The sequence below is a fragment of the Oryx dammah genome, unplaced genomic scaffold, assembly GCF_014754425.2.
Source record: "Oryx dammah isolate SB20612 unplaced genomic scaffold, SCBI_Odam_1.1 HiC_scaffold_7, whole genome shotgun sequence".
Classification (NCBI taxonomy): domain Eukaryota; kingdom Metazoa; phylum Chordata; class Mammalia; order Artiodactyla; family Bovidae; genus Oryx; species Oryx dammah.
In genome coordinates, this window is record NW_024070191.1 from 35,580,955 (window position 1) to 35,603,626 (window position 22,672).

The 22,672-nt window shown below is 42.4% G+C and overlaps 1 protein-coding gene and 1 non-coding gene across 2 annotated transcripts in view; one reads left to right on the top strand and one right to left on the bottom strand.

Annotated features, from left to right (window-relative positions):
* KAT6A (lysine acetyltransferase 6A) overlaps positions 1-22,672 on the bottom strand; it is a 101,451-nt gene that overhangs the window by 69,170 nt on the left and 9,609 nt on the right. The window lies entirely within an intron of this gene.
* On the top strand, positions 19,229-19,332 carry LOC120865912. The gene has a single exon (XR_005721556.1). It is a non-coding gene; the product is annotated as a U6 spliceosomal RNA (small nuclear RNA).

Sequence of the window (22,672 nt, forward strand, 5' to 3'; positions counted from 1 at the left end):
AAGTTTTGACCGTGAAAAAAATTTTTTGACAAACTATCCAGTGTATGACTACATGCACTGTGCCCTGTACAAGGCCAGTTTTTAATTCCAAGGGCCTTCCATCACATCTTCCCTCCCCTTTACTGTAATGCTGAGGGTTTAGTTTAGCCAGCCGCTGAAAGCACAGCCAGTTACCTCTACTCTACTCATTCTCACCATAAAATGGAGATAACTTGTCTAACTTGATTAAATGAAACCAAATGGTAACCACTAATTACTCTGAATTAAAAGATTAAGAGGCACTGTTGCTACTTTATATAGGAATATAATTTTAAGTACTATTTTTAATGTTGTTATCTCAAGAAATTTCACAATAACTGTGATTCTCACTGAACAACCATATATAGTTCTATTTATTCAAGGTGCATATAACAAGGAAGTTAAAAAAAATCTAAGAAAAGCCATAACAAAAATGTCTTCATTAAAAACGTTACATACGAGGTTGCTCTAAGGTAACTGTGCGTGTTTTACAATCTTCATATAACTTTTAATGTTTTTTTTCTGTTTTCCCACAAAACATTTGATATTAGCATCCTTTGTCGAAAGCAAAAATTTTTTTAAAGAAAAAGCACATGTTTACCTAATTTGAAAAGGTAAGCCCAATTCTGGAGTGATAAGTTTATCTTTATAGAATCAGTTATGCTACATACTATCACAGCTATTCATCTCAATTACAGATTGGAATTGCAAAAGCGAAGACAAAATCCTACAGTGCGTACTTGGCTATAAAATTCTGCCCTCTTTCTAATTTAAGCGTTCCAATTTGCTTCACATAAATAAGACTCAAAAACTACTCAAGGTCTATCTTTCCAACCTACCCTCGCATGCGCACTACAATCACCAGCAGACAAACCGGCAGGAAGCTGTGAAGGGAAAACCCTACGCTAGTGCGGAAGACACTCAGTAACCCGCTGACAGGGGGCCAGGCGCCTGCAGACCATGCAGCCCGTGTATTCCGAGTGAACATCATAGCAAAACGCAAAACCAGCTTCCTATGGGAAAACAAAAAGAGAATCTGGTTCAGACCCTAGGATTTCGACCTTATCCGTAAGGCATCTCTTCACTGGGACAGATCTACAGAGCCCTTGGCTCGCTGTTTACATTCAGTCCTCAGAACGACTATGGGAAGCCAAGAGCCCTGCCTGGCTCCCTCTTTCACACTGTTCTTAACTGAACTTTCTATGATACCTTCTGTGATGATGAAAATGTTCTCAGTTCAGTTCAGTCGCTCAGTCGTGTCTGATTCTTTGCGACCCCATGAACCGCAGCACGCTAGGCCTCCCGTCCATCACCAACTGCCGGAGTCTACCCAAACCCATGTCCATTGAGTCAGTGATGTCATCCAACCATCTCATCCTCTGTCGTCCCCTTCTCCTCCTGCCCCCAATTCCTCCCAGCATCAGGGTCTTTTTCAATGAGTCAATTCCTCGCATGAGGTGGCCAAAGTATTGGAGTTTCACCTTCAACATAAGTCCTTCCAATGAACACCCAGGACTGATCTCCTTTAGGATGGACTGGTTAGATCTCCTTGCAGTCCAAGGGACTCTCAAAGAGTCTTCTCCAACACCACAGTTCAAAAGCATCAATTCTTCTGTGCTCAACTTTCTTTAGAGTCCAACTCTCACATCCATACATGACCACAGGAAAAACCACAGCCTTGACTAGATGGACCTTTGTTGACAAAGCAATGTCTCTGCTTTTTAATATGCTGTCTAGATTGGTCATAACTTCCCTTCCAAGGAATAAGTGTCTTTTAATTTCATGGCTGCAATCACCATCTGCAGTGATTTTGGAGCCCAGAAAAATAAAGTTAGCCACTGATTCCACTATTTCCCCATCTATTTGCTATGAAGTGATAAGACTGGATGCCATGATCTTAGTTGATCTATGCTCACCAATGGCCTCAAGTGGCAAGCCTCTTCCCAACCCAAAGCTCTCAGGCTCAGAGCACCCTACCCCACCTTGCAACAACAGACTGTCACCTCCCCATCACTGGGCTCTGCAGGAAGGTCCAGGTTATAACTGTTTTCTCAGCACTCCCTTTCAGCTCAGGAGGATGTCAAGTTGTATGATCACCTGAAACCTCACTAACTCAGGAGTCATCCTGGGCAGGTTATAAACTTTTGTGTTCTACCGCAGCTCCAAACATCCTTTACTTCAGATTCTCTCTGTCTTGAACTGCCCAGAGCTGATTAAGAGAGCAGCAAATAAATGGACCATCCCAAGAAAAGTGACAGGAAGAGACAATACAAGAAGCTGAACAGAAGCTTCCTAGGGTAAGCACAACAGAGCAACACGAAGGGGAATGTTCTCACTGATGTTTTCAAACACCTAGTTGGCCCGTAACATGGCCATACCGCACAAAGTATTAGAGGAAAGAGTGCTAATCAGACTCTTCTGGCTCTTCTTTTAAATCAAGATTTTAAACTTAGTTGAGACCAAGGCCTACAAATAACCCTTAGAAATTATTTCTATTCAAATAAAAATAATAAACACAATGATTAATATCAGAATTAATCATTATTACTAGAAAAACTAAAAAAAAAAACATTAAGCGTGGCATCTTAACAGAGGTTCACCTGGAGCCTACGGTGGTGCTACTGTAGTTCCGTCCATCCACCGAGCGCCCCATGCTGAGAGCACTGAGCCCGAGTCAGGCCAACTGTGAGAGGCGTTCTGACTCATTCATTCAAACACCCTCACGTCCCCAACATGCCCCACGCTGAACTAGAACTGGAGACACAGAGGCAAACGTGACAGTCCCCAAACTCAAACTAGGTAGAGCCTGGCGGCAAAAAAGGCAAACTCCAAGAGAGGAAGATGGGTCAAATGACTGGCTGTTATAAGGAGTACTGGGAAGCAAATAAAGAGTTTGGAAAGAGATGGGGAAAAAGGAAGAACTACATGCCTCTCCGAGGTGGTGACACTCAGGCAGAGGCCTGTGGTAGAGAAGCTACACCCGGGAGGGTAAGTCACTGCACGCAGAAACACACAGCAGCTGCAAAGGCCTCAAGAAGAGTTTGGCAAATTGAGGAAACTGGAAAAGAGAAGTGTGGTTACAGAGCAGCGAGCAAGGGTGATGGTCTGCACATGCAGGAAGAGGGCTATGCCTTAAAGGAAATCAAGGAGGACTTCTTGTTCTCTGGTTTTGATAGAGAAAGGATGGATTTACTGATATAAAGAAAACTATGGGGAAAAGAGAAGGAAGAATTCAAGAATCTGTTTTGTTCCCATTAAACTTGACCTAAGATGTTCACCTAGGGCAGAGTGACTGTTTTAATGATCTGCATATGCCTTCATGCTGAAAACCCAGGGGTTTTCTGAACAAAGTCTGAAGAGAGGATCCTTTTTTTCCTTTAGGGTCATGAGGGTGGAAGGATCTGAGTTCTAAGAGAACTACATCCAGTGAGAGAAAACCTGTCTGAGATAGGAGACCACATAACCAATTCAAAGAGAGTGGCAGAGGAGAGAAGCGAGAATCCTCAGTTCTCTAGTCTTGGACCAGCTGGCCGGTCCACGCATTAATAAATCACTCTTTCACAACCCTGCCAACACACCCACCACAGGGTTATTTAGATTCTATCTCTTTTACATAGTAAATCTATTAGGAGCTCGAAAAGGACTCAAGTCTTTTTAGTTTTAGAAACTCAAAAAGGAAAGTGCACAGCAATGAAATCTAAGAAATGCCAAGGATTACAGAAGCACCAACATCTTCCTAAGTCCCTGGGGCCCAGGATGAGCTTGGGGAGAACAAAATTGTGAAAAAAGGAACACACTCAACTGAGAAAATAACCCAATTTTTAAAATGGTAAAATACATGAACAGACATTTCACCAAAGAAGATATAAATAAGCACATGAAAAGATGCTCAACATGACCAATCACTAGGGAAATGCAAATTAAATCACAATGATATATCTTATTAGAATACATTTTTTAAATGACAATACCAAGTGTTAGAATGCAGAGCAAATGGAACTCAAACATTGCTGGTAAAAATGTGAAACAGCACAGCCACTGTGGAAACAGCCTGGCAATTTGTTATAAAGTCAAACATACCTTTATCATTCAACCCTGCAGTCTCCCTCCTAGCTGTTTACCCAAGTGAAATGAAAACCTACAGTAGCAGGCGGAATGACTGCTCCCCAAAGATATTAGGTCTTAATCCCAGGAACCTGTAAATGTTCATTTATTTGGAAAAGGATCTTTGCAGATGTGATTAAATGAAGCACTTTGCTACTGTGTTTATCCTGGATTACCATGTGAGCCATCATATTTATCCCTATGAGAGAGGACAGAGGGAGACAGGACACACGCAGAGAGCGGAAGCTGACTTGAGGATGGAGGGGAGACTGGAGCGACCCCACCCCCAAAACAATGGGTGTGGGCAGGAAGAGGGGCGTGACCTTTAGGCACCAGTAATCTGTTGACTACACCACAATGAAATAAAGTAGCTCTGATCTGTTGAGCACTTTTAACTGTATACTTGCACCTGATGGCATTATTTATTACAGAATGCCTACAGTATCAATTTCTCAGTTTCACAGATGAGAAAAATTAGGCTTAGAAGAAAACAGTCTGCCTAAGACATAACAAAAGAGGGAACACCACTCTTTGCTGCTAAGTCACTTCAGTCGTGTCCGACTGTGTGTGATCCCATAGACGGCAGCCCACCAGGCTCCCCTGTCCCTGAGATTCTCCAGGCAAGAACACTGGAGTAGGTTGCCATTTCCTTCTCCAATGCATTAAGTGAAAAGTGAAAGTGAATTCACTCAGTCATGTCTGACCCTCAGCGACCCCATGGACTGCAGCCTTCCAGGCTCCTCCGTCCATGGGATTTTCCAGGCAGGAGTACTGGAGTAGGGTGCCATCGCCTTCTCCACACCACTCTTTACTGATAAGAAAAAAGGTACATAAAAAATAACGAGCTAGGGACTTGGGGTCTATACCTAGAAAGCTGTGCTACCCCAGAAAGCTAAGGTAGCTTTCCAGGTCTCAACACAACCTTTGAAACAAGTGAGACGGATTACTTGTTCCAAATCTAAAGTTCTGTTGTTTATGAATACCACCAGAGAGAAATATCTTTCTACCCTGTAAGCAACCAAGAAGGTGCCTCACCTGTAAGTCAAAGGTTAGCAAACTGTTTCTGTAGGAGGGCAGAAAGTATTTTTAGGTTTTGTAGGCCACGTAAAGCCTGTGTCATCTACAGCATAGTCTTTTTTTAATAACCCTTTAAAAATATAAAACTGGCTAAAAGTCCATATAAACACAGGTCCTGGACAGGATTGGCTCACAGGCTGGGTCTAGTTTGCTGACCCCTGTTCTAAATCAACTGTCTTGAGGCTATTTTGAATTGAAAAAGAGAAGAGTGATGGACAAGGGGAGGGACATGCGGACTTCCTTATGGGCATTTCTGTTTAGAAGCAGGACATCCAGGTCACTGTCTGTCTAGATGTATCACTAAGCACAGCCTTGTTTTTTTCCCTTCCTCAATCACCTTCCAACATCACTTTTTAAAATTTTTATTTATTCTTCTTTTTTTTTTGGCTGCACCCTGCAGCATGTAGGATCTTAGTTTCCCAACCAGAGGTCAAATCCGCACCCACTGCATTGGAAAGGCAGTCTTAAAGCACTGGGCCAGGAGGGAAGTCTCAACATCACTTTTTTTTAATGGTGTCTTTCTAACTATACATATGTAGCCATTTGATTTAAAAAGAAACAAAATCATCTTGAAGAGTACTTGGTGTTGCTGAACTTCCTTCCCCCTGTGCTTCCGTATTTATCACCCAATAACCTATTTCTTACCAAGAAGTGGTAAATACATGAAGTGAGTGATAAGCATGATAAAAATGCTACTGGTAAAGAAAAAGTCTAGGGGTTATCAATTCACCTAGACTGATTCACTGCATGAATACTGAATACCAACTATGTGCCAGGCACTAAGTAAAAACCAGGAATCAAAAAGAAAGCTCTCTTGGAGCTTACATTCTAGTAGGAGGAGACGAACTAAAATATAGAGTATGTCAACTGGCAGTACGTACTCTATACAGAAACAACACAAAAACGGCACTAGGGAGTCCCGGGTGTGATGGAGAGGCTGCAATTTCTATAGGGCAGGCAGGGAAGAAGGGGAGGGAGCCAAGCCATGCAAACACTGACTTTGGAGACCACCCCCTCCCACAGCCACTCCCAAAGATCTCTGCAGACATCACTTTACCCACAAGGCCTCTCTCAGCACAGTCTGGTTTTTCCCATTGCATGTGTCTTATGACACATGGTATCCTTTACTTTTTATATCTGCTATTATTTTTACTGTCTACACACACACACACACACACACATACACACACACACACACTCCTCCTGAAGTGAGCTACATAAGGTGTTAAGTTTTAGGTTTTGCTCACAGATAAACCCCAGAAGTTGAGGACATTATCTGGTACATAGCAGGTACCCAACAGATACTGCCTGGGGGGTGAGGGGGGTTGGTGGTGGTAATGTTGCAAGTAGAGGGCCTGGCACATGCAAGGGTGCTTATGCAGGGATGTGCCGGGATAAAAGGAAAGTCCGGTGGCTGGTGGGCAGCAGAGGAGGAGAATAGCAGGACGTACATCAGGAAATGTGTGTTACGTGGAAGGAAAGGGTTTGGGAAGCTTTCACACTCTCTAGAGCAGAAGTCAGAAAAAGAGGCCGCACCAAGCGTAGCACCTGCTGCTGTGAATAAAGTTTTACTGGGACTCAGCTGTGTCCATCTGCTCCCACACTGCATGTCTGCTTCTACACCACAATCACCAATAGAGAAATCTGACACACTTTCCACATTCACTGAGCAAGGCAGCAAACTACTACATGGTTTTTAGCAAAGCAGTCACAAAATCTGATTGAAAAAAAAAGTTCTCTGACTGTGTAGATGCAGGTGGACAAGGACAAAAGCAAGGAGATAATCAGGAAGCAAAAGCAATGGTCAAGTCATAAGTCTGACCCAGAGAGTAGTGGGGGAGGAAGAGACACATGATGGCCTCTGCCGTGGCTTGGCAAGCTGTCTCTGGAAAGGGCCAGGCGGTGAATACTTTAGCCTCTGCGGGACGCGTTAGTTGCAACCACATTCGCTGAAAACTACACAGTCATTCACTCATGCCCGACTCTTTGCAACCCCATGGACTGCAGCTCACCAGGCTCCTCTGTCCATGAGATTTTCCAGTCAAGGATACTGGAGTGGGTTGCTATTTCCTTCTCCAGGGGATCGTCCCAACACAGGGATCGAACCTGGGTCTCCTGAACTGCAGGCAGCTTCTTTACTGACTGAGCTACAAAGGGAAGCCTCGAAAACTACTCAATTCTTCTGTTAAGTGGGAGAGAAGAGAGAAGCCATGAACAAGTGTGGCTGTGCTTCAATAAAACTTTATAAAGACACTGAAATTTGAATTACATATAATTTTCACCAAGTATGAAATATTATCCTTTAAATTTTTTCAACCATTTAATAATATGTTTAAAAACATTCTTACCTCATAGGTTGTACAAAAGAAGTGGGGGCCAGGGTGGTTGGGCCGTAAATCACCAACCCGCGCACTGAGGGCAGAGCCAGAGGCGTTTGCCGCTGGACTGCAGGTGACGTGTGAGACAAAGCTGTCAGACTCACCACCAGGCTCCGCTACAGTCAGCACTCCTACCAAACTGCCCCCCACACAATACAGAGCAAAAGCACCTCTGTAAGAATGCTGCAACTCTTGTAATGAGCTACGACGCCATTCACAGTCACTGTGCCCACGCTATAGCTATCCAAGGCCAAAAGTCACAGAAAAATCAACTGAAGGCAAATATACCAGGAAAAACAGCCATTTTCAGCTTGAGACTTAGGAAACTATGCTCTTTCTTAAAATACATACAGAGAGAAGTCTCAAGCTACCAGGGATTTTTTTATATATATATAAAATTAAATCAACAAATATACCTTCAGTCCTGAAATGCTGATGCTGATCATGAGACAGCATGATCAGTTTCTGTTTTATTTTGAGTGGGGCGGAGATCACAGCTGTAAGACAAGGATAGACACAACAAACGAACATCAAAATAAAGAAAAAAGATATATACATAGATACATACACACACACAAAGCAAGTCAGAGATGTGTTACTCAATTAGAATGAACAAATCCATATGCAAGGGAGACAGAAGCTGAAGCAGAATAACATACTTTGGTACATGCAATGATTAATCCTAGCTACAAGTTCAGGATTAGGGTAGGTCAGATTACAGGTTCAAGTCTCCTTAATTAGCTGAGGAAACACTGTTGGTAATTCTTCAACTACTCCTTGTCCTTAAGCCTCAAGAGACAATTTCAAATGGTTGAACCACTGCATGAAAGAAGACACTAGGGCAATGAGAAGAACAGAGCACGCTAGAAAATGCCAAGTCAGTCAGAGACGCTCCACCAATGTCATCCACAAAGACCCACAAAGCCTCCCGTATACGACACATCAAACCCACAAACGATCTGTCCAATGAGGTCAGGGCCACGTCTGTGCCCCTTCTGTACTCGAGCCCTGACTCAAGCCAGCAGTCCTGTGCTAGAGTAAGCAGTACTGCAGTTCACAGCCAGACCCCTTCAGCCTGAGCGAGCCGGGGGAACGGAGCTGGGAAGCGAGGAGGGCAGATGAATCAGGAGGCAACTGCACAAACAACCTTCCGGATACCGCAATCGCACTGAACAGCTATCCCAGGCGATCGACAGTGTTGAGACACACAGGCGGCACTTGACAACTGAACACAAAGCCCTTCCTGCCGTAAATGAGGACACGAATTACTGCCTCACATAAAACAAGTAATTTGCCTGTGAGCGATAGAAAGATGGACACTTTCTCTTCAAGGTGCTTACAAATGAGGACATCTAAGGAAGCCTGCAATGCCAGTTCACAACTTCCTGTAAGCTTTCTGGGGACATTTCAATTCCTAGAATATGCATTAGTCTATCTTCTGAACAGAAAAACAGGTGATTAAAAAGGCTGAGCTAAACACTTATGTTTAAGAATATTGTTCTTCATTTAGAAGTTTTTCTTTTTAAAAAAAAAGGCACTTTGATTTAATCAAAATTTTGTTTTAAACATTTTTTGTCCCTTCCAATGCCATGAAAAACTGAACTGAACATCAATTTATTCCTGCTCCAATAATCCAAACAGCCAACAAGTCTGATGTTCATTTAAGAACTAAGAGATAGCAGAGACGTCTGCTCATGGACATAAACAGATGCCCTAGCCACAGGTTTTTCTGATTGACAATGACTGGCTCCTTTTTCCCCCTTTAAATATTAATAACTCCCACAGACATTTTTACTGCAAAAGCAGGCAAGAGCAAAGACTCTACCTGCCACTACCAACCAAAAGGCCAGGATCTGCAAGCATATTAGAGCCCCAGAAAAAGTATAATCGCTGTGGTTCCTAAACAGATCTCAAGGGCAGTAAGAGGTGGGAAGGTGCCTTCCCTTACACAAACAGGCTTATTTAAGCAGAGTGAAAAGGTGGGGATCCCACAATGCCTTTAATGTGCTTATGTGAACTACGAATATGCACTGTTCCTAAACTCACTGCGACAGCGATTCCTCTGTTCTCGGATCACAAACTCAGTAACCGGTACACCAAGGAAGCAATTTGGAAAACACAACCCTCTTCTGCTTACTGTTTTAAAATCAGTGTGAAAACGGAGCAATAAAAATTAACACCAAGGCTCATCAAAGATTAATTAAATCTTTTCCTCATAACAAATATACACACACCTTATACTTTAACAATCCTTTCCAAAACCGTAGATTTACACATGCATATCCATGAGCTGAAAACACCAGCATGAGGATATGAAACACTTTTAACATCCCTATAAATGTAAAACAACTTCAGAGACCAACAGTTACAAACACAAAAGCCAAGGTGTAAAATAAGAGTCGAAGAGAACTGCAATATGAAAGAGACTAGTCTATTATTTTTTTAAAAAAGGAGGGATACTGGTGAAACTTGAGATATACAAGTAGATAGCTCTATTACAAAGGTGAGAGGTAGGGGAACAGAAATTTTTCTCCAACGGTAACATTTAAAGGTCAAAATTCTGTTCTTAATCGGGGGAAGAAACCATTTAGAAGTCTTCACATTTTTTAAAGATAATAAATGCAATAATATAATGAGCACAGTTGTTTAAAATATATTTTGTATTGTACTAAACTATCCAAATAACTTTGGATCTCTGAGGGGTGCAAAAAGCACTAGTGCTTCGTACACATCTATGTGTCCAATCCCCCCACTCCAGTTCTTTCCAAATTCTTATTACCTAAATTGTTAATGTGAACATATTGTTAAGTGTTCTTAGATATATTTTATCATATATTAATCTTGTGCAAACAAGAAAGAAAAATGTAAGCAAAATTAAGTGTCTTACACCTTTCCTGAATTCAGTTCACCTCTCCTGGAACACTCTCCTGTTCTGAGCTGTCGGTGCTCATTTTTTATTGGTGGTTTTTGTTTGTTTACAGTATCACTCCTTGATCCATCCAGGTGTCAGTGCTGCAGTAATTCTTAAAGACTCTCTCACTGTGGTCTCCAAAACCTTCTTCCAAGCTAGTACCCGCTCCTCCCAGTTTGGATGTAGACGCTTTCTTCACCTCGCCAGCAGGTGCCACAGAAGGCTTCCTGATAAACCAGGACTCACATTCCTTCCTCATATGACCTTAAGATGGTTTGTGGATCCCCCCAGTTTCATCAGTCTCTATTCAGTGGCTTAAAACACTGTTGTATGTAAGATACCATCAGCACTGGACACTTGAGAGTACAGACTATTGATTCATCTGTACTATTCATGACATCTGTGGTGGGGGGGGGAAGGCGGGTAATGAGAAAAAAAAAAGATAACTTGTTGCAAAAGTGAGAAAGCTGTTAAAAGTCTTATCATAGACTCATCTGAGAGCAGGTCAGGTACTTATCTACTGCCTGGCACATAGTAAGCACGCCACAAATTCAAAGATTTATTGCATGAACCCCCAACACTCTCTAGATATCTTGATAGTACTGAGATAGAAGTTAATGCATTTCATTCACTGTTCAAAGGATTATTTCAAACTACCAGCCAGGCCCCCTGACAGACACGGAAAAATAAAGACCAATTTGCTTTTAATTCCAGTAGGAGATGAAGCTAAACAGACTATCATAATCTAGGGAGAAACCCAGCATGCCTAACATACCATGAGAATGTATTTGCTACAGTCATACAGGAAGAAAGTCCTCTCACCAAACCAGTAATGGTAGCGGGTCATTCAAGGAGGTTTATTAGCTATTTTGGCTTTTGTCTGGAGGAATGTCTAAAAGAATGACATTCCAAACAGAAATAAATACATATAAAAACTGAAAGGCCAGAGAACGTGGTGCTTACAAGGAACTGTGATATGTTGAAAGACTGTGGGTCAAGAACAGCATGTCAACAGATAAAGCTGCAAAAAGGCTAAGGAGCTTGAATTTTATCCACATAGTAACAGAAATCCAACAGGGTTGAAGGTTCTAAACAACGGAAGACGAGACATTTTAGAGAGGATAATCAGACAATATAGATGTGAGCTTCAGAAGGATAGACTGAAGTCTGCCAGGTAATACAAGCTCCATGAGGGCAGGGGTTTGTACCCATTTGGTTCACTGCTCAATTCGCAGCATTTATCATGCCAGGTATCATTACTACTTATTGGATAAATGAAGGAAAGCCAGCTGAAAGACAACTACAATAACCCAAGACAGAAAAGAACTGAGTTAAGCCATTAAATAGTAATTTATACACACACACACACAATGTATCATTTTTTGGTTTGTCAGTATGCCCTTCTACTGATGCAATTAAAAAGGACTAATACTATTGTAAATTTTTAGGTCTGCAAAAAAAAACAAGCTAAAAGAACTACAAATATGTCATTAAAAATTTGTTCCTAGTGGCAACATTAAATAAATCAAGATTATTTAATTTATAGTCAGGACTATAGTTACTCTTCATCTCTGCTGAAGACAAAATTATTTGAGTCAACATTTACCAACGGTTCAAAAATAAGCAAAGAAAGCTATTAAGTGTTTAAAATGAAACAAGATGAATTTAGCTTAGAGATAAGTTCCTAACCAAGAGCCAGAAACATCTGGTTAATGGATGAATGTTAGTCTCCTTTACCTATTTACAAAGACAACAGAGATACTTAGGGGAAGTCATGCAATCTCTTCTTGTCTGTAAAAATAGGAATTCAAATTGAAAGAATTTCTAAGACTTCAGTTCCAGAGTTAAATAATTCTTACCTATTTACTTCTCTATTAAGAGGCCTTACATTTGTCTGCACGTTACTTTGAGTATGCTCCTCCATCACTTTTTTTTACCTCCAAGAAAATTTCAACATTCTTATGTGACAGAGACATTTTTTTCTTAATTTTTCAAGCAGATCAGAAGGGAGGGAAAGTAACATCTACTGAGGGCCTACTGTTTACCAGTTCTATCAAATAGCATTTCTTATCATCCCCAAAACTGTGTTCAGGGTCATGATCCTACCAAGAAATCGAGGGGCAAAGAGTTTATAAATTCTTTGCTCAAGATCACAACTAGTTAAGTGGCGAGACCAGAAAGCAAACTCCAGAGCCTAAATTCTATTCATCACCTTAAATGATAATAACTGATCTGAGTACCCAACAACGTCATTCTCTTTTGATCCAGAAATTATGTGTTTTTCAATACTGGCCAGAAAAAGTAAATTATGGAAATGTCTCATTACATAGCTGTACTGAAACTCCCTAACCCCTCTTACCTGTCATAGCTTCTTTCTCCATATAAGAAAAGGATGAAACAGGCATTTGAGCTGCTCTTCAATAAGAGTATTAACTATAATTCTTTAGCGGTCTTTTCCCGATGATACACAGGACAAATGACAATTACATGCATGGTCCATTCTCAGGGGTATCACTGGGTAAATGAACATGTTCCAAGAGAGCGCATTTTTTAAATAAATCATTCTTATTTTAAGTTATTTTCCACACAACTTACAACTGAGTGTAATATACGAGGTGTAATAACCAGGGTGGGCACACTGTGGCCTCCAGACCACATCCAGCCCGCCAGCGGTTCTGTAGGCAAAGCCTTCCAAGAAGATACGTGTGGCTGCTTTGCTCAGAGTTGGGTAGTTGGGTCAGAGACCACACAGTGGTCAGATAGACCAAAATATTTACTATCTGGCCCTTCACACAAAAAAAGTTTGCCAACATCTGTTTTAGACTATCAATTCAATCAGTTTTACTTTACATCTATTGAGAACTTACATGACAACGTATCAGAGAACCCAGTTTCAGGATCTCCATAAACCTGTTTAAAAAGTAGCTTTTGACTTAGATTTTTTTCAGAGTTCCCTGGACATGTCCATCACAACTTCACTACTTGACTTTTTATTTCCGTGGCTTTCCCTTGACTGACAGCAGTGTCTCCCTAGCATTCTCATTACAATCCCAGTCCTAGCACAGTGCCTGGGACACAGACATTCAGGGGCAATCTGCTAAGTATCTGAAATTAAGCATATGACTTAGGACAATCAGTCAAGAGTAAAGGAGAAATTCAGTCCTACAGAAACTTGCTGCTCAAAGGGTGTTCTGTGCAGCAGTGGAATTGTTGAGCTTGTTAGAAATGCAAAATCTCAGGCAAAGACCTGAAACTGCATTTTAACAAGATCTCCAGATGAAAATCTGAGAAGCAGTGCTATACAACATGGTGCTTAATTATATTAAAGTTCTTGGTTTGATTTTCAATATGGGCCAGATTGCTTTGCATGATGAAAAACAGCTCTAAGGCTTCATCCTTACTCTACTCTTGAACTTCAAGATACAAAATACAGACTTATTTTGACAACTTTAACAAAGGGGGTACTCGGGAGGTGGGGGTGGCGAGGGTTGTTGGTTTTTTTGGTTATTATTTTTACTAGAGAAGAGAGAAATACTGTTACTTAAAAACAAAGCCAAAGGAGGGATTGTCATATATTGTCCCTATTTCTACAAGAATATGACCAGAGAATATCCACCCTAACTTAAAAGGATTATAGATATGTGAAATATGTTTTTTAATCTATCTAGATGTCTGCTTCTATGTCCTGTTAAAAGTGGGTATGTGTTCATGAAAACTTCAGCCTTTAAAATATGATGGCAGTATTTTGTGGGTTAATCAATTTGTTTGGTTTTGTTCTGGTATTTTCTGGAGAAAGGAGAGGGAAATCAGCACTGTTTCCTGCTGCTTATTTTTTTTTAAGTGAAGGCAAAAAAAACAAAAGAAAGGAACTACTTGAGCCACGACTTGCTCAAGCTTGAAACAATCTTTAATAGGCAGTTGCTGGATGCATAAGGCGGTTACTTCTCTTCTGCAGGAAAGGAACTGAAGCTCATGGAGGGTAAAGTAATTTAAAAATCAAACAATAAGTAATCGATGAGGTCAAGATATATGCTCTTAAATATAAGCCCTAAGCTAATCAGAGTTATTAATATGATAATTTAGGAAGCACTTTAAACCACTGTTACCAGTTTACCATTGTTTCAGTTTCTCTCAACTCTGAATTCATAGTGTTTTTTTCTTTTGACCACTCCACTAGCCTCCACACTCTGGCACATATGTACTAAAGCTATACAACCTTGGGCAAATCACTCAACCTCTATGAGCCTTTGTTTCCTCTATAAAAGAGACAACCTTCCTTAAAAGGTTGGTATGACCTAAATGTATTACCTAGCATACAATATTTATTCAAAATTATGTGTTTTCAAATATAAGCACTTAAAAAGATTGACGAACAAGGTCATACTAAATCATCTATTCCTTGCCAGAAGCAGTAAAGCGACAGGCTAAGATTTCTATCGTAGGCAAAGGGGGCTCATTCTACTCGACAGAAATCTATCGGTATAAGTCATTGCTTACAAGAGAAATTCAGCAAAAGACCTATATATTTTTTAAGGCACCAGTTAAAAGAAGATTTACAACGACCTCTAAAAACTGCGTATTTTCAAGTAATCAGGCAGAAAGGTTCAGAGGTGGATCAGAGGTGATCAGAGGCTGTCTGGGCACTAGGCTAGAACAGCAAACTCCAACGAGAGCGAAAGAACAGAGTCAAAAATGGTAACAACTATGCATTTATCAGACTGCCAAAGACCAAAAGGTTTGAAAAAACTACTCCAAAAGGTGTAGGGAAACAAGGATTTTCAGACACACAGTGGGTGGATCTCCACGGGGAGAAACTTAGAAATATCAAAATTACGAAGAAAAGACACACTCTGCCCAATCATTCCACTTCTAGGAATTTGTTAGTAAAACATACAAAGGAGGTAATTTAATTGAGTACTATTTGCAGTCACAAAAAAAAAAAAACTGGAAACAATTGTCTATCAGCATGGGACTAGTTATATGAATTAGAGCACACCCACACAAGGGAATACCACCAAACTTTACGTATTGATATGGAATACACTTCAGCTATGTCATTAAGCAGGGAGGGGAAAAAAAGGAGGGTGCAGAACAGAATGTTAAGATACACTATCAACTGTGGAGGGGCGGAACAAAGGGAAAAACGCATATAGAGAGTGACTGCTTACATACACACAGATCTCTTCAGAAGGTAAAAATGAAACAAAACTTACTGACAGCTACCCAGGAAGAGAACTGGTCCGCTAGGGAACTGGAGTTAGGAGACTGTCTCATGGAATACTCCTCTTTTGTACTTTTAAAAATTTTACGTACTAGTGAATGTATTACCTATTGGGGAAAGACAATTTCTCAAACTTTTAAAAACACTACATGGGTAACAGAACAAATATTACCCTGAAGGAAGCAGCAGAAGGTACTTTTCAGCTGAGGTGTCAAGGATTTGCAGAAAACATCAGAAACTGTCTCTCCCTTCAATCTATATATTTTAAGAGGATAAATAGTTTCAGCTTCTAAGTTCACTAGGAGACTTAATACTTAAAAAAAGAAGACCAAAAAAAACCAACAACCTTATTTCTGTTATTCCCCTTTCCAGTTTAAACCTGGCAGTTTCCACTCAACAAGCATTTTCTGAGCATCTAGCAAGATGTCAAGACCTGGTTATACGGATTAATAATGTGTCTGACTTGATGCGTGGTTTAACAGATGTATGTAACTAAAAATGCTAAAGAAGCACCCTTTTTTAAAAAAAAAAAAACACTATCATTTTCATGAACAAGAGGCAGCCTAATGTGGCTGAAAGAGTACTGGGCTTGAAAGAGACCTGGTTCAGGAAGAAATAGACCAATCACAAGCACTGAAATTGAAACCATGATTTAAAACCTCCCAACAAACAAAAGTCCAGGGCCTGACAGCTTCACGGGCGAATTTTATCAATCATTTAGAGAAGAGTTAACACCTATCCTTCTTAAACTGTTCCAAAAAATTGCAGAGGAAGGAAAACTTCTAAACTCATTCTATGAGGCCACCATCTCCCTGATACCCAAACCAAAGATACCACCAAAAAAAGAGAGAGAGAGAGAAATCTGGTTCTAGTTCTACTTATTCCCTTAACTAACCACACAATTCTGAGTAAGCAAAACCTGGTCACCATAGACCTGGACTGCTTACCTTGCTACAAATACTATGTGAAAAGAAAATATGTATGAAAGCAAAGCCCATTTCAATCTGTGGAACACCAGAGCATGTTATTACCACCCATATAAAGTTTTGGGGGAAAACTTTCTCTTTTCCTTTCTCTAGCTTTCTAGGCTAATGTTAGGAGTTGTCTGCATCGCTGAAGTTATCAGAAACAAAACTGTGTGTTTTTTTTCTTTCTCCAAAATTAGTAGTTGATGGAGCCAAACTACTTGTAAAGTAAAAGATGAGGTTTTTTTTTACTAAAAAGCACACATATAAAGTCTCATACAGACAAAAGCAGGCATTCAACAGCTACAAAAAGGGAACTTACATAGCACCAAGGACTGATGCCCTTAAAACTGGTGGGGGGGGGGGTGTTAATGAGAACAACAAGAAGCCTGGGAGGCAGCAACAAGGGTAAAAAGGGCCAGTACACAGTGGGGCTACAGGAGCGCCCACAGCTGCGATGGTCATGCTGGCCACCTTTCAGCCTTCCTCCAGACATGCTTCGTCAGTGCCCTTAATTTGAAGCTGCTTGCTTAAAATCTTGGCTTATTCTTATGCAATAAAAGGAATGTGTTTACCTCTGCTAGCACTGATGTGTCCCTCACTCTGTAGAAGAATGCTTCAGATAAATTTTTTCTTCTACCATATAAAAGGCAAAAAGGAAGGAAGAAAGAAAAAAGAAATGTATTCTGCTGGCTTGGAGGTCACCCTCTAAACATCAGCTCAAAGAAAGCATGATATCAAATATAAAAGCACCTTATAAAGTGCTAACTAAAGTTTGCTGGGGAGAGCATAGCACTTCAAAAGTTAGACATGTGACTTGCTTTTTTTTAAATTCGTATTCAATTAAACGTTTATTGTGGGCCTACAATGTTTTGCTTCTAGGCCTCTGTACATGCTGTTCCTTCTGCAGGAACCACTCTCTTTCCCACCCCACCCACTTGCTTCCCCACTTTCTAACTGCTCACACGTGACTTCCTCTGAGAAGGCTTCCCTTACCCTCCCCACCCCCTCTGCCTTTCCGGCACACTGCTTCAGTCCTGCTTCAGTCCGCCGCAGCCCGACCACTGGAGTGTGAATGCCAGGGCTCTATCTCCGTCACTCAGGACCTGACCAGCGTGCTGGCACCTGGAAGATGCTCCAGAAACACGTGCAAGGCACCAGACACTGTGCGAGATGGATGGGGCACAGAGACGGACCACCAGCCCTCAGTCCACTGTCCATATGATGCAAGCGGGCTATGAGGAGGTGTGGCCAGCACATCGCGGGCCTGGAGGAGGGAGTGGGGAAGGGAGAAGCCCCTCCTGGAGAACCGACCGGCTAAGTCAGCCTGGAGGCAAGACAAGTGACAGGAACAGAGAATGCGTCTAGGCTATGCCGAGGCTAAGTCTTCAAAGTTAAGTAAGAGCTGAGTGGTGAAGAGGAGAAAAAGGAACCGAGACGGGAGAAAACCAGAGGAGGAGAAAACACGGTGGACCCGCAGAACGCCAGGTGGCCGGGAACGCGCAGCGGTCCTCAAGCCCTAGCACGCACGCCTCAGAATCAACTGGGGGCTTATTAACCTACACACGGCTGTGCCCCACCCCCCGTGCGTGATTCAGCAGGCGTGAGAATGGCCCAAGATTCTGCGCCTCCAACAGGTTTTCCAGGGACATCACTGCTCCTTCCGGCCCTGAGACCACACTCCAAGCAGCGCCACATCGAGCAGTACCGAGGGCACTGGAGCAACACGGGAGGTAAAGAGGGGGTCAAGGTCATACATACTCTGCACGCCACGGAATCTGGCACTGAGGACCTTCAGCAGAGTTTTAGAAAGAGGCTAACAGGTAACATTTATACAGCACGAGGCATGTGCAGCTCAGGGCTGCAGCTACTAGTCATAGGGGGCTATTTCAATTAAATTACAAGTATAGAAAATGTAAACTTCAGTTCTACAGTCAACCAGCCACATCTCATAGGCTCAAGAGCCATGTGGCGAGTGACAACTGCTTTGAGGACAGCCGTCATCGTACAAAGCTCTATTAGACAACACTGATGTACACTCTATTAACTCATCATATTTTCAGAGCTTCATTACAAGACAGGCACTGTATTATCCCCATTCTATAGAAAGAAATGTGGCAAAGAAAAATTAAGCAAATTATTCGAGGGGATAAAGCAAGCAGTACCAACAGGAGATGCAAACCCAGACGCTCTGGTTCTTGAGCCTCTGTTCTCAACTGACTCAGTCAGGAGAGTGATGGTGAGGACGCACACCAAGAGGGGTGGCTGGAATGAAGCAGCAGCTCCCTGAAAGAGACGTTCCAGAAGTAAAGGCGCAAAGGCTGGGGATGGACTAGAGCTGAATCCCAAAGAGAGGCATGTGAGTGCAGAAGGCGGCACTAGAGTTCCATCCCGCTAGGAATCAGAGTCAAGGGCAACGCCACTCACAAAGCATGAGATCAAAAGAGCAAGCTGAGTAGGGTGATCAACTGAGATAAGACTCTACACAAGACAGTGATCCCTAAGTCCAGAGACCAAAAGAGCGGTCTGGGTTAAGATATGAATTTACAGACTGGTCTCTTCAACGGCACATACACTACAACTGGAATGATACAGAGAAGGTTAGCAAGACCCTCACTCGAGGACGGCACCCAAATTCACGAAGCATTCCGTATTTGGGGGCCTCCCTGGTAGTTCAGATGGTAAACAAGCTGCCTGCAAGGCAGGAGACCTGCGTTCGATCCCTGGGTTGGGAAGACCCCCTGGAGAAGGCAATGACTACCCACTCCAGTGTTCTTGCCTGGAGAATCCCATGGACAGAGGAGCCGGGTGGGCTACAGTCGATGCCAAAGAATGTTCAAACTACTGTACAACTGTGCTCATTTCACATGTAAGCAAGGTAACGCTCAAAGTCCTCCAAGCTGGGCTTCAACAGAATGTGAACCGAGAACTTCCAGATATACAAGTTTGATTTAGAAAAGACAGAGGAACCAGAGTTCAAACTGCCAACATCTCTTGCATCATAGAAAAAGAAAGATAATTCCAGAAAAATATCTACTTCTGTTTCAATGACTACACTAAAGCCTCTGACTGTGTGGATCACAACAAATGGTGAAAAATTCTTAAAGAGATGGAAATACCAGACTACCTTACTTGTCTCCTGAGAAACCTGTATGCAGGCCAAGAAGCAACAGTCACAACCAGACATGGAACGATGGACTGGTTCAAAATGGGGAAAGGAGTACGTCAAGGTTGTACATTGTCACCCTGCTTATTTAACTTATATGCATGCAAAATGCTGGGCTGGATGAAGCACAAGCTGGAATCAAGATCGCCAGGAGAAATATCAACCACCTCAGATATGCAGATGATAGAACCCTAATGGCAGAAAATGAAGAGGAACTAAAAAGCCTCTTGGTGAGGCTGAAAGGAGACTAAAAAAGCCAGCTTAAAACTCACATTCAAAAAGCGAAGATCATGACATCCAGTCCCACCACTTCACAGCAAATAGAAGGGGAAAAGATAGAATCACTGGCACTGAGAACTGATGCTTAAGAACTGTGGTGCTAGAGAAGACTCCTGAGAGTCCTGTGGACAGCAAAGAGATCAAACCAGTCACTCCTAAAGAAAATCAACCGTGAATATTCATTGGAAGGACTAATGCTGAAGTTGAAGGTCCAGTACTTTGGCCACTTGACGTAAAGAGCCGAATCGTTGGAAAAGACCCTGATGCTGGGAAAGACTGAGGGTAGAAGAAGGTGGCGACAGAGGATGAGATGGTTGCATGGCATCTCCAACTCCATGGACATGAGTTTGAGCAAGCTCCGGAAGACAGTGAAGGACAGGGAAGCCTGGCATGCTGCAGTCCATGGGGTTGCAGAAAGTCTGACACAACTTAGCAACTGAACAATAAATGAATTTAGAGTCATCAGTACAGAGAAGGTATGTCTAGAGATAATTCAGGAAGGTGAAAATAAGGAGACAAAGAACAGAACCTTAGGAAATTCAACAATGTAAGCTAGAAGCAAAAGACAGAAAGCCAGTGAACTGAAAATGAATCACCAGAAAGATGAGCAGAGTGGGCGAAGACCCAGGAAAGAATTATCACAGAGGGCAAGGGAAGAGAGAATAATCAACAAGTGCTGAGTGCTGCTGAGACGTCAGGAAAGATCAAGACCAAAAACTGTCCACAAGAGCTGTTTCAAATGGTGCTTAGGGCCAAAGGCAAGACTGCAACAGATCTGGAACAATTCTAGACTTTTTCCCAAGAAGTTTCAAGATGAAGGGAAGGAGACAGGGTGAAGATGGAGAGAATCTGGAGCAGTGATGCTTGTTTCTATTCTAACTTGACAGGAGAGACGTCCCCATGTAACATGGCAAGGAGTGAAAAGATGGAACAAGACTCCTGGGCAAGAGAGAGCATTCTGCACGTAAACAGATACGTTGCCTCTGGACGCTCCCCTCACGTCTTCTAAATGGGCAGAAGAGGGGTAAACACAAGCACCCGTGCATTTAGGGTAGGGTGGGAGGGTAAAGCTGGATGAGCTCACGTGGCTGGAGACATTCTATTCTCTCTAAAGGAGTACATACGGGTATCTGTTGCAGACGAAGCAGAGGGCTGGAGAGAACACTGAACTCCTGCAGAGGGAAAGACTGCAGACACAGACATACAGTCCCAAGCAGACGACAGAGATGAAACTTGTAAGCGGCACCCTACCACTCTGTGAGTTTGCACAGTTCTCTTCAAAATGATCGAGTCCCACAGAAGAGCAAGGACAGGATGGTGGAGTGGTCATGTAGTCTCGGAGTCGTGTCTGACTCTTTGTGGCCCCGTGGACTGCAGCCCACCAGGCTCCTCTGTCCATGAGACTCCCCAGGCAAGAACACTGGAGTGGGTTGCCATTTCTTCCTCCAGGGCATCTTCCTGACCCAGGAATCGAACGCAAGTTTCCTGCCTGACAAGGCAGATTCCTTACCACTGAGCCACCTGGGAAGCCCATAGGGAGAGAACAGCTGGTGTAATTTCAAGGTTGGGGTTTGCCAATGAGATGCAGGAGTAAAGCAAGTAACTGCAATGATAAACCATAAGGCCAAGCAATTAGAAGGAAAGCATTCATGGCGGGATACAGCAGAATCACATAGGGAACCTTCCTTGAAGAACACACCCCGTGGGAGACCTTCATGAGGTGAAAGAGCAGGTGCAGCAAGAGGGAAAAGAGAGAACAGTGGAAACACAGGGCAGTTATAGTCAGGGACTAGAACAAAATTCAGGGGTACACTGTCCAGAGTTCAAAGGACGTTCAAGAGAGTGTTTCCTGTATTTGAATTTCAATTACAGGCAATTCCTTCCCCGCCCGTCCCATTCCTCCTCAACTCCCTCCGACAGTTCCCACCCCAAGACATGCTGGTTCTAAGCACTGGAGCAGTGGTTCTCAACCATGACTGCGTATCAGACGTGCAGGGAGATGTCAGCAAATAAACTGAAATCTGGGCCCCACTGCTGGAGTCTAATTTAATTGGTGTGTGTGTGTGTGCACGTGTGTGTGTGTAAGTCACTTGGCTCGTGTCTGACTCTCTGGAACCCCATGCACTGCAGCCCACCAGGCTCCTCTGTCCATGGGATTCTCCAGGCAAGAGTATTGGAGTGGGCTGCAACTTCCTTCTCCAATCTAGCTGGTCTGGTGTTTCTCTTTTAAGCCTCCTCAGGTAATTCTAAAGTGGATTTAGTATTAAGAACCACTGCTTTAGAAAGAACAGAACTTTAGAATTGTGTTTGGATTTATGTTATGTTATTTATGTCTGTTTAAAGGAAAACAGACTAGCATGGGAAGAAAAGAAATAACTAAAATTGGAAAACGGTGAAAGAGGATCTAAACCGTACATCATACATTTAAAGATGTCCTGAACAGAAAAGCTGGGAAACTATTAAAGCACAGCACTACACACACACACACTGCAATAATGTTTTCAAGAATTCTGCACAGCACTACACTACACACACACACACACACACACACTG